Raw genomic sequence first — 12180 nt, forward strand, 5'->3', positions numbered from 1 at the left:
TGATAATATTGACGACTTTCTTCATCTTAGATGAAGTAATTCTCCTGATTTCCCGTGTCCTAGTTGGTGGCCCTAGTATCTGTACGGAGATATAGCCAAAACGTGATAATCGGTGATCCTACCATCCCATATCGCGAGCGCTTATACTCGCCTTTTGATACGTGTTCTTTCGCTGAACTGTAATCAGCGGCTATCAGATCAACATGCCAGTAACCGCCAGGAGCTATAACGATATTATGATAGCTTCTTTAATCTCCATAATATTCGATTACCTATCAATCAATATTGTGCTATAAGTACCGGAGATCTCTTGTGGTTAGAGTTCGATATAATTAACTTTTCGCACAAGGTTCCAATGAATTTATATTTTTAGGGCTTCACCTTCGAGATTGACATTGCGACTCCATTTTATATTTTCCATTTTTAAAAAACTAGTCGTATTTGGTGAAGTGACGGAGTAGCACGATAGGTACAGGGTGTCCCGAGGAAGCTAGCTTTCGCTATGTTGTTTTTTTTTTCAAAATTTTAATGACTGCATTTTAGTTATCAAGTTCAGAGTAAAAAAATGTAACAATCAATTGGAATTCATTTGGTATTTTTAGTATTCATTTGAATTTGGTTTGGTATCAACGGTGAACATTAACACATTCGTTTTCAATTTACAAATGTCATCTTACACAGGATATTTTTGATAAGGTGTTTGATATTATTATAATCATCGTCAGCATTCACTTCAAACCTCTGCTAGACAATAAATTAAACTAAAATTAAAAATTATTTATTTCAGACAATAACCTCCACTTAACTCGATACGGATACCCAGCATGACAAGATTTTTCTCCACTCTGATGCAATATTTGTGCAGCTTATTTCCAACTTGCTAAAACTGCGGAACATTAATTTCTATATTTGTTCACATAATATTTAAGCTTCCAATGTACTAACCTCTTCATGGCCTGCTGATTAACTTTAAATTGAACATGATCCTATTTTTAGAATACACATCCAGTCCGAAATTAACATCGTAGCTCTCAAGGCGGTTTGGAAATATTACAATGTCGTCCGCAGATCCCAAGTGAGAGGTTTACTCGTGTCCAGGGTGGTTAAGATATCGTCCAAAGCGCTTACAAGCCTTAAAAATTTTAATATTAAAATTTAACACCACCTTGCCTCACCCATGGTAATATAAAAAGTAATTAATTAACTGTATTGTTTTCACATCCGTAAACGAACCAAACTGAAGTGGCAATGGGCAGGGCACATAGTACGCAGAACTGACGGCCGATGGGGCAGAAAGGTTCTGGAATGGAGGCCGCGTACCGGAAAACGCAGCGTGGGACGTCCACCTACAAGGTGGACCGACGACATCGTAAAGGTAGCAGGGAAGCGCTGGACGCAGGCCGCTACCAATAGATCAACATGGAAAGCATTGGGGGAGGCCTATGTTCAGCAGTGGACGTCCTATGGCTGAAATGATGATGATGATGATGATTGTTTTCACAACGTCTCTCGAAAATACTGAAGATTAATGTTGCAGCAAAAATGTAGATATTAATAAAGTACCTACACACAAACACACGCATTTCTCTATTTCAAAAATTATGGGTCAATCAATACTCAATAGTTGTCTCTTTTGATATGCCATGATACGAGTATAATGTATTCTATTATCTATTTTTGTAAAAAGAAAACTTAAACATAATATGGACTTATTAATAATAAAAGACTAGTTTTTTTATTGTTTACACCTACTTAAACTACTATAAATAAGTTTGTCCTCTGTGTGTGTAAGGCTCGTCCATACAGGGTGACTTTGCAATCAGTATCAAAATTTTTAGGAGCGACTCAGAATCTGACTTAATCGAACATAATGCTTAAAAACATAATGGTACGCGAAAAATAAGCCCTAACTTTTAAATCTATACTTCTATTCTAATATTATAAATGCGAAAGTAACTCTGTCTGTCTGTCTTGCTTTCACGCCTAAACCACTAAACCGATTTTGATGAAACTCGGCATAGAGATAGTTTGAGTCCCGGGATAGGACATAGAATAGTTTTTATCTCGGTTTTTGAAACAGGGACGCGCGCGATAAAGTTTTTCTGTGACAGACAAGATTCCACGCGGGTGAAGCCTCGGGCGGAAAGCTAGTATTAAGATATATGGACAATTGGACACCCGCGTATCGGATTTTCAATACTTTTTAACGCGAAAAATACTAACATTAAAACAAAGTATAAACAAACAAAAATAATTAAGACAAAGTGTATTCTTAAATTGTTCTATAGAGCTTATTAAAAAAAATTTGGATACTGATTACAAAATCATCCTGTATATGTATAAGTTTTTGATTCATTATTATTATTTTAACGAAAAATCATAGAACGTTCCAGCTTGTCGGCATCAAAAATAGGCTTAATTAAATCCATAAGGCGATCCCAAAACAAAATTTACATAGTATGTTTACGGACCACATAACCGAATACCACAAACGGGTATAAGTACCGTTCGTATGGGTTTGATCGATATCGTTCTAGAACCTCCTTTGCAAAAACTGGTTAAGACCTTGAGGTTAAATTTAAAAATAACAATGTAATGAATTAGATTTTTGAATTATATTTACATAATATTAATGAACCACTGATATAAATAGTAAACAAATTAAGAAATATGCGTCTATTTATATTTTTTTTCCAGACTAGTTATTGAGGATAATTTATTCTATAAAAATAGAAGAAGTACGGTAATAAGTAATACTTAGTCCATGTATGAAAGTTTAATTTTACCGCGTGCTTCAGCGGGGTATGTTTTTGCGATGTGATGCGTAGTAAAAGCTCCTCTTTTCTAGTACAAATCCATTTAGGAGTTTTTAAAAGTTTTTGGTTGGAAAAAGAAGAGTACGTAGGCAATACAATACTAAAATAAACGAGTACACAATACTAAAATAGGTGAGATCAAAAATAACAATGAGACGCAAGTTTTAACAGCAGTGTGATACAATAAAACAAATCAGTGCATAGTGCTACGCAGCGGCTGAAAGAAATCCTACTAAGTCCTACTAATATTATAAATGCGAAAGTTTGGATATCAGGATGTCTGGATGTTTGTTACTCTTTCACGCAACTAACGGATTTTGATGAAACTTTACAGTAGGTATTATTGTTTATAACCCAGGATAACATATAGGCTATAATTTATGACGATCTGTGACAAACTAAAGTTCACGCGGGTGAAGCCGCGGGCAAAAGCTAGTAGTAAACATAAATAAAGATTGTAAACTATGTTTTATGAACGTAATTTTTAATAATTTCCTCAGTAAAGGTTTAATTGTGTTGTTGTGTCTAAATCTATAAATACCCTTAGATAAAGCACTTTGCTCTGAGAAAAAAAAAGTTAGCCTCCTGATTAACATATCGGACTACAACCTTTGAACGATTTATTCAGGCTACAACAATAATTTTGAGGATGATGATTGGAGGAATTGATAGGTAGGTATATTTAAATGTATCTAATTATGTAAGCTTATTTGTTTCGTAGTTTCATGATAGAGACGATGACGTCTATTTTAGCTAAGTTGACTCCATCAATTATTTATATCGAGAATATTTATTTATAGGCATAAATACGTAGGTGTTTTTTGCTTGCCAAAGTTAGTTTAAATAATAAATTGATACAGGAAAAATTGGCCAAGTGCGTGTCGTGCCACGCGCAGTGTAGGGTTCCGTAGTTGTCCGTCGTTAACACAATATAATTCAGAAGCAAGCAATTACTTCATCTAAAGTCACTTTAATATTTTCTTCTAAGGAATTTTTACTTTTTAAGAAATTTATAATACATGAGTTAAATGACTATTACTGTTAAACTAACTGATGTATCTTAACCGTTATAGTTTTTTTTGAAAGTTCATGAAAAGCAGTATTTTTACTATTTTTTCCAGATTTTTCAAGCTAACAGTTTAGTTTTTAGAGGGGGGGACGCCCTACTCGAATAAAAATTGGCACTTTAAACTTTAATAATTTGCAAGCAGATCCCTAAATGGAAAAATCTTATCTTATCCCTAAATGGAATAGTTTTAGAAACCCCTAAGCCATTTTAAAATACCTATCCAACGATACCCCACTCGATGGGGTAGATGATGAAAAAAAAATTCATCCTCACTTTACATGTAGGGGAGCTACCCTAAAAAAAAGGTTTTTTTCAGTTTTTTTTTTACCGTTATGTCGGCATGATTAATTACATACCTCCACAAAATTAAAGCTCTCTAGTACCATAGTTTCCAAGCAAAACCTCGGACAGACAGACAGACATATCGAAACTATAAGGGTTCCTTGTCAGGACTATGGAACCCTAAAAATCAGATTGTAGCCAAATGCAATAAAACTCATCTACCAAAACTTTATTCTTCTTGAGAGTAAAATAATACTAATGCTCTACTCTTTACTGTTTTTTCCACAAGAACCTTCTCTACTTTAACTCTTTAATTTCATGTAATTTAATACATACCTCATGCTATGCTGGTAATACGTAATTGTGTCAGAACTGGTATCTACTCTAAAACAGGATTCGCTGTTGGTGTTTTTATGTTACACTAGCGGCCGCCCGCGACTTCGTACGCGTGGATCCTGTTTTACCCCCTTCATCTATCTTACGCGTTTTAGTGTTTTTCATACAAATGTTTTTCCCGCTAACTCCCGTTCCCGTAGGAATTTTGCAATATCCTGTTGTAACTAAGCTTTAAGTTTACTAAGGTACCTGCATGCCAAAATTCAAGCGGCTAACTGAAGCGGTTTAGGTTTTTCATACAAAAGGATTTTACCGCTAATTCCCGTTCCCGTGTGAATTCCTTAGTATACTATAACCTGCCCGGGAGTATGAAGAATAATTGTACTAAGTTTCGTTAAAATCCATTGAGTAGTTTTTGTTTCTATAAGGAACATACAGACAGACAGACAGACAGAGAGACAGACAAAAATTTTACTGATTGCATTTTTAGCATCAGTATCGATCACTAATCACCCCCTGCTAGTTATTTTGAAAATATATTTCATGTACAGAATTGACCTCTCTACAGATTTATTATAAGTATAGATTACAATAGTAACGCGTAATTAATATAGTAAGCAGACATTGTAGCTTCATCATCATCATCATCATTTCAGCCATAGGACGTCCACTGCTGAACATAGGCCTCCCCCAATGCTTTCCATGTTGATCGATTGGCAGCGGTCTGCGTCCAGCGCTTCCCTGCTACCTTTACGATGTCGTCGGTCCACCTTGTAGGTGGACGTCCCACGCTGCGTTTTCCGGTACGCGGCCTCCATTCCAGAACCTTTCTGCCATTACATAGACATTGTAGCTTGCTCTCTATATTTTATACACCTTTTGAAAGCGTTTTGAAATACTCATTTAAATTTTTAAAGCACACCAGTAATACGGACTGGACCATCCTCAATTTTTACTCTACACTTACAGGTACGACATGTATTGTTGCAAAAAATATTTTTCAATATTCTTATTATTTTTTTTCAAGATTCAAAATTCTTTATTTCTTTACAAAGGCTTACTTTAATATTTTACTCGCTTACTGTGGTTATTTTATAAATAACAGTGTCAAGATCCGTATACAAAACAACGCTCAAATCTTGACTCTACCTTAGCTATAGATTCTATCATCCAATAAGGCCTCAATCTATTTTTAAATTGAATCGAGTTTAGTTGAGTCGTTTCGTAAGGGCTCCTGCACACGACCCGCCACCGCGCCGCCGCCGCCGCTACACTGTTTATACGCGCCGCGTGAACACCGCTGCCGCGCCGCCGCCGCGCCGCGGGCGAAATTATGCTTTGATGGCGCGGTGGCGGCGCGGGGCGGCGCGGCGCGGCGGTGGTTTTACTCGATGCGTATGAACAGTGCAAAGGCGCGGCGTCGTGTGCAGGAGCGCTAAAGCTTCCTATTAATGACTTTGAATTAGGTATGACTCTAGTCTCAAACAAATCCATTCCTGTGATTGGATTAGCTACTAAATTAAAACAATCACAGCCTAAAATATATTCTTCAGAGTGAATCGAGTTTTGAACTTTTCGAATAAAACGGTTCAGCATAAAATAAGTATTGCTCTTAAAATCCTTTTTAAAATCACACATTTTTACAATATCGATATCCCACTTTTTGGCCCACCTTACTTATAGACAGTCGATTAATCGTACCTACATGCTGGACCAGAGAGACAATGTGCCCAACTCATTAATCTTTAAAGCACTAAATTGAAAATTATAATATGGAATTGGTATGCTTACTTAACTACGAGTAATAGGTTGTCGATTATTTTAGCAATAAAATAATAAGCAAGTAATTAATAGTGTGAGATCCAACTATTGCTGACCACTAGACATCGTTTGTGTTTATATTTAGCACTTGTAACACTTTTTAAAGACCGCGCTATTAATTCACAGTTATAAATCAGGTGTTTACAACTTAACCAGACGTCAAGTTCACAAATCATAATCTATACTTATAATAAATCTGTAGAGAGGTCAATTCTGTACATGAAATATATTTTCAAAATAACTATCAGGGGGTGATTAGTGATCGATACTGATGCCAAAAATGCAATCAGTAAAATTTTTGTCTGTCTGTCTGTCTGTCTGTCTGTCTGTCTGTATGTTCCTTATATGTAGAAACAAAAACTACTCGACGGATTTTAACGAAACTTGGTACAATTATTCTTCATACTCCTGGGCAGGTTATAGGATACTTAGGAATTCCCACGGGAACGGGAATTAGCGGCAAAATCCTTTTGTATGAAAAATCTAAACCGCTTAAGTTAGACGCTTGAAATTTGGCATGCAGGTACCTTAGTAAACTTAAAGCTTAGTTACAACAGGATATTGCAAAATTCCCACAGGAACGGGAGTTAGTGGGAAAAAACATTTGTATGAAAAAATCTAAACCGCGTAAGATAGACGCTTGAAATTTGGCATGCAGGTACCTTAGTAAACTTAAAGCTTAGTTACAACAGGATAATGCAAAATTCCCACGGGAACGGGAGTTAGCGGGAAAAAAAATTGTATGAAAAAATCTGAACCGCGTAAGATAGATGAAGGGGGGGGTAAAACGAGATCCACGCGTACGAAGTCGCGGGCGGCCGCTAGTTTAAACTAAAGTTCATCTTACCGTTAAGCTTCGATCTTGGTTTTTTTGACAGTGAAATGTATCAATGACCTTACGCTTCTTCCTTTCTATACAGGGTGATTTTGTAATCAGTATCCAAATTTTTTTAATAAGCTCTATAGACAATTTTTTTTTAGTTGTGGTATTTTTCTCCGAGGTATTTTTAGGTAGTATAGTAATATTTGTAGTTAACTGTGTGTCCGTATTTTCTATGAACGAAGCAAATTATCCACGTGTGCCAATTTGGATAAAAATAATTAAATATGAAACAAGAAATTGTTTTCTTTACATAAATCGATTAAGATACTGACTGAGTCGCTCCTAAAAAATTGGATACTGTTTACAAAGTCACCCTGTATGTATTTCTGCTGTAGGTATGCGCATATTATGATTGTATTATCTAACATTATTAACAAGATTTTGTGAGCTAAATTCATAAGGTGGTAAAATACAATTTAAGTATCTTGCATGGTATTATTGTATAATATTATATTATATGGCGACTAAGTCGCATTACCGTGCACAAAGTGTAATCAATTTATTCTGATTTATCAAGCCTTGTGTAGTGCACGAGTTGTATGACATTCCGTTAATGTAAACCATTAAGGTCAATGAACTAGTAGGTACCTATATCTAGGAATGTAGTGCTTTATATCAATATGATCAATTATATAAAATTATGTATGCAGATTTAAACACAATGTCGTAATACTTACTTAGTTCAAGTTAATAGCCATTAGTAATAGTCAACAATCTTGTATTGAAATCATAAAATTACATAGAAGTAGGTAGGTAACTAGTAAGTATTAATTATTATCATGATTAAAGTTATGATTGCAAATGATCCAATTTCATATTACTTAAACTATTTTAGCAGCTAAGTTAGGTACTAAATCGCGCCAATAAAAACTGCCAATTTTGTAAATGCAATTTGTCTTACCTAGATCTATGATTACCAACTAAAGATTTTTGTCTCAGTATCCCTAACATTACTTCACTTGATTAAGTTAATCTAAAATAGACAACTCAGTAACTTGGACGAATCATCCAAGCTCAGTAAGTAGACCTAAACAACAACATTAATTTATAAACATACTTATTAATACTTTTTTTTGGTAATTAAGTACAGAGAATAGACAATACTTATTTCATAATAAAAATAGCAAACTCCCAGTCCAATACAAACAATTTATTATTATGTATACTTATGTTATGTAAGTACAAATGTTTGTACTGTGCGGGAGAATCGAACCCGCGACCTCGGCATAGTAATGCCTGTGGTAATGCGTTACGAACCACTACACTATATACATTTGTACACAAAACAGCCGGCAAAAGCTCACCATTTGGTGCCGCTAGCGCCATCTAGTGAACGCGAATTACTTAATGCCAAATTCATTTTTCTATACAACAAACTTATTTGCGATTTTTTAGAAAACCACAAATCTGAATTTTATAAAATTTTGTGGGTAGATTGAGATAACGTTATGCTATAGGATACTTACCTTACATTGAAAATTAAAATTGATAAAAATATATTCATATTTTTTTGTAATGGAAACGAACAGCTATTTTGGACGATTTATTCCTAGTAAAAAATAAACAAAACAATTATAAGTTAAATCGATGGAAACCACTGGTAAAGGGTTAAAAAAAAAGTGGCGTCCGGGTTAACAACCTGCCGACCTTTTTAACGGATCGATTTTTTGCTTCTTTGAATAGTCTTATAAAGAAGATATTAAACTGTCCGTTGTTAAAAATAACCACTTTAAAGACGTTCTATTGATTATAAAGTCTTACAAACTCACTAGAGCCGTACAAAAGTACCTACCTAGTATATTAGTTCTTTTATTTACTTTAATAAAATACATTTTATCATTGACCCTTGACCTCTTTCGAAATCCTTTCACAAAATACTTACTTACACATTAAAATCTCATGTATGTGAAACTTTGCCTAGCACAACTTTTAGGGTTTCATTCGTGGCAGTCGAGAAGTACCTAGTCGGATATTGATTCTAATAAAATTGTAACTGCATTTAAAGCTGCGTTAAGTATTTTTTATTTGTACGATAGTCTGTTAACTATGTTGGGATATCGTGTTTACAGCTAGGTACCTATTACGTAGTTAAGTAGACGATTATTGCATTGAAGCACATGCAATTTTCGTCTATTTCATGCTTAACGTAGTTAGTTGTCAGATCAGTACCTATCTGACAATAAGCATATGAAATAACTGTGATGCTGCCCAGTGGGTTTAGACAAAGTGCAAATTATAATCGCAAACCAGTCGAAAAGTTGTCGAAAAGCCCCTTTTTTGTATGGAGTTTTGACGGATTCGATTTTCGATTCGATCAAAAAGTGCGTTTTTTCTAGGGGGGCAGTACATGAAGCCAAAAATTAGGTAGTTATAAGTAGTTGTGGGCAGACTGCGGTGCGTGTTTCGATCTAAGTTAGTTGTGGATGGGCATGGGTTCACTAAAGATATTTAGGTACCTAAGCAATATTTTTAACGTGTAAGTTCTGTAAATTAGGTATTCGGGAGAGGGGCGTTTGTACGAAATCAAAACAGAAACAAATAGTTAAAAAACACTATGTATACCCTGGAGCCTACCTTTATAAAATAGCAATATCTTAGATACACATTTGCTAACATAACTAATAGTACGAGAGCCCACGACCAAAATTTTTGTCTCATAGCAATACGGCCAAAACCGCATCAAATCGATAGATACGATTATCCTCAACTCGAAAATACCAATATCAGACATTTTCCGCGTAGCGTTTGATCTGACCGAATTTTCAAAATTGTCAAAGAATTTTACCGAACTGCATCATAGCAATATGTCTGATTTGCAGACTGTAGTTGAATGATAGTTCTGAGATACCGGAAACATATTTTTCAGACGTTAGTGGTGTAGCGCAAACCCGTAAAATCACTTAAAAAAATTAAAAATGAGACAAAAAAAAATGTCTCATAGCAATACGTCTGAAAATCTTTTTTATTAGTAAATTTTGGTTATTTGATGCGAACAAAACAATTTTCAGACGGAAATGTGAACGCATTAAATTTTGAGACCGTTTTGAAAATGTTAACAAATTTTACCGATCGGTATCATAGCAATATGTCTGAAAATTGTTGGACATGATAAAATAAGTTGTCCACATGTGCAAAAAAATTATATCAGACAAATTAAGTGTAGCATCTTCTCTATCATACAACTTTTTGATACACTTAAAGTGTCTGAAAACAGGTTTTTGGTAATCATGACAGCAATACGAAAAGTTGAAAAAAAAAAATTATCCGTATTGCTATGATACAGGTCGGCTAAATTTGTTGACATTTTCAAAAATGCGCTCAGGCTATATGCTACGCGCAAAATGTCTGAAAACAAACTTTTTCGTAATACAATTATAAAATCTATGTACATTTTCACTATCAGACGTATTGCTATAATACCGACTGTCTTTTTTTTTGACACAGCAGAAATGGCCTCCCACGCAGTTGCTACACTTTCGACCGTTACTACACACCTAGTCGGGTTCAGAATCATACAATCTAACGATTTTATAGGGTTTTTGCCGTATTGCTATGAGACATAGTTTTGGTCGTGGGCTCTCGTACTATAAACATCAACATTGTAAAAGCCTGTCTATAAGGTGGGCTAATGAATTTTCTGTTTTCGATGCTTTAAATTATGGCTTATTTGGGCAAGAGATCCGGTATTGACCACATCTGTGGGTATTGACGGTGTCGCTCCCCTGTCAATGTCACTAATGGGACCTCTAATCCATATTGGATGGGACGGTTAAAGTTGGAAAATAACCCGGCCCGGCATTGATGGCAGGCATGAAGCTAAAGATAAAAATGGAGGGCAAAGTTGGAACAAAAACTTGAGTCCAATACCTACTTATATCTATCTCGCTCTCTGGGGCCCTACCTCTCTTTTTAGTGTGAACTGTAGTATTGCTATCTTCTTATTTAAATCTCCTTGTAAATTCTTCGAAATAGCCAATTCACTAACCAAATCAGAAGTTAAACAAATAAATAATGATAATATTTGAAACTAAGATTACCTAGTTAAATAAAAAATCACAAAATTGTCGGCCATTTAGGCTTAATGTGTTGGCGAATCAGGGAATTACAATCCCAATTCCTGGGTAATCGGTACCATGTGGCAACATCGGCCCAATAGGGCCCATCATGGCGGTTGTTTACTATTTTGTTTATTAAGCAGTTAATTTCGTTTGAGATTGTTTACAGGAAATAATCATTGTTTTATCACAAGAATTGGTGCAAAATTTTGTAGTGCGTGGTTGCGGTAGTACGTGGTGTCCTGGAAGTGACATAAGATTCCACGCGTAAGTGTTTATTTCGTGATTTCCGACATTGGATCATTGTAAACATTTTTCACATTTTTTACAGTAATTTCTTCCTAAAACGTTTTACCAGTAATTACACTTATCATTTTAATGATACCTATGTCAAGAAATAAAGATTTTACATTGAGTTTCATTGAATTTGAGCAATTTTATATTTTTTGTTTATTTAGAAAGAGCGAGTCTGCCCACAGAGGGCGAGATAGTGATACATAGTTTGTGCTTCAAGTAGGTATTCGGAGTGTGGCCTCCATTTTTATCTGTAGCTTCATGATGGCAGGGCCCTCTTGCAAATACCTGAATGTCTCCAACTTCCTCATTGGCCCTAGAGCAATTCCAAGTATACCATCAATAAAAGCCTAATTAGAGTCATCAAACCTCTCAGTCATTCAATTAGAGCCATTAGAACTTCATAACTATGAGTTGTTTTCTGTGTGTAAGCTGAGGACACGTGTCCCCAGCTGACACATCTGTATCTTCGTAAATATTTATGCTACGATAATGTATTATACCTCAAAAATTACAGTCGAATCCAAATAGTAGGCTTTCCAATTTTCAAGACTTTAGCTCAAATACTGTTAAAACCACGATCAAAAAACTATGTGCGAGCTGGAGTACCGTGTCTCCAGCTTA

The sequence above is a fragment of the Ostrinia nubilalis genome, chromosome 4 (genome assembly GCF_963855985.1).
Source record: "Ostrinia nubilalis chromosome 4, ilOstNubi1.1, whole genome shotgun sequence".
Taxonomy (NCBI): domain Eukaryota; kingdom Metazoa; phylum Arthropoda; class Insecta; order Lepidoptera; family Crambidae; genus Ostrinia; species Ostrinia nubilalis.